The sequence below is a fragment of the Petaurus breviceps genome, unplaced genomic scaffold, assembly GCF_028583685.1.
Source record: "Petaurus breviceps papuanus isolate PSGF00001 unplaced genomic scaffold, PetGlider_PUasm1.0 99, whole genome shotgun sequence".
NCBI lineage: Eukaryota > Metazoa > Chordata > Mammalia > Diprotodontia > Petauridae > Petaurus > Petaurus breviceps.
The window spans coordinates 16,892,833-16,894,000 of NW_027187465.1; positions in this window are offsets into that span (position 1 = coordinate 16,892,833).

The following is a 1,168-nucleotide window of genomic DNA, read 5'->3' on the forward strand; positions in this document are numbered from 1 at the left end:
CTTTCTTTCTTTCTTTCTTTCTTTCTTTCTTTCTTTCTTTCTTTCTTCCTCCCTTCTTTTCTATCTTCTTCGTCTCTCCCTCCTCCTTTTCCCTCCTCCTCTTCTTCCTCTTCATTCTTTTCTTTTTCCTCTCCCTCCTCCTCCTTCTCCTCCTCCTCCTCTTCCCTCTCCACTTCACCCACCCTCCAATTTATCATACATTCTCCTTGTTGGAGAGGAAACCAAGAAATAAGAGGTGTGTCAGTCTGTCTTCTCCTTTCATCTGTTAATGTTAGATCCCTTTCCCTGCTCAGTGATTTCCCATCTGTTTTCTGATTCCAACGTGAGTCTGCCTGATGGACAGGCTCCTTATGGCCTGGCATAACCTGGGGCTGAGACTTGGATGCTGTTTCTACTTTTGGCCCAGGTACTTTCCCCAGTGTTTGGCTGAGTGAGAGGGCTCAGCATCTCTTCCCCTCTGCCTCCACTTCACTGCCTTCTACTCTTTCTTTATCTATATCAAGTCATACTGATGGGGGTGGGGATTAGCATGTTATTACAATAGGAAGAACACTCCATTTACCTTCCAGTACAATACAAGCACCATATATGGCCTCCAGAGCCCTTTGCTCTGCACATTACAATAGGGCGTAAATAACCCCTATATTTGACAGATGTAGAAACTGAGGCAGACAGGGTTAAGTAGCTTGCCCAGAGTCACACAGCCAGTAAGTGTCTGAGGCAAGTCTCCCATCCTGCTTTTCCTGAACGGAATCCTCTGATGTCCCTAGAGGTCTAGTACAGTTCAGGGGGCTTGGGCCTGTCATTTCACTGGTGTAGGAAACTCGAAACTCCCTCTGCCAAGGCAGTTCAGTCCCTGCTCTGATACCGCATTGCCCAGGGCACTGGGAGGCTATAAATGACTTGCTCAGGATCACACAACCAGTACATGTCAGAGACGGGGCTTGGACCTGAATCTTTCTGACTCTAAGGCTGGTCTTCAATTGTATGATTTTACACATAGATAGCACTTGGGGTTAGATGAGATTGGTTTAGATTGGGAAGATACAAAGTTCAGATAATCAATTAATGGATCATCAAGTATTTATTAAACGCTTACTATGTACCAGGCACTGGGCCATGTACTAGTACAGAGAATGAAACAATCGCTACCCACAAGGAACTTACC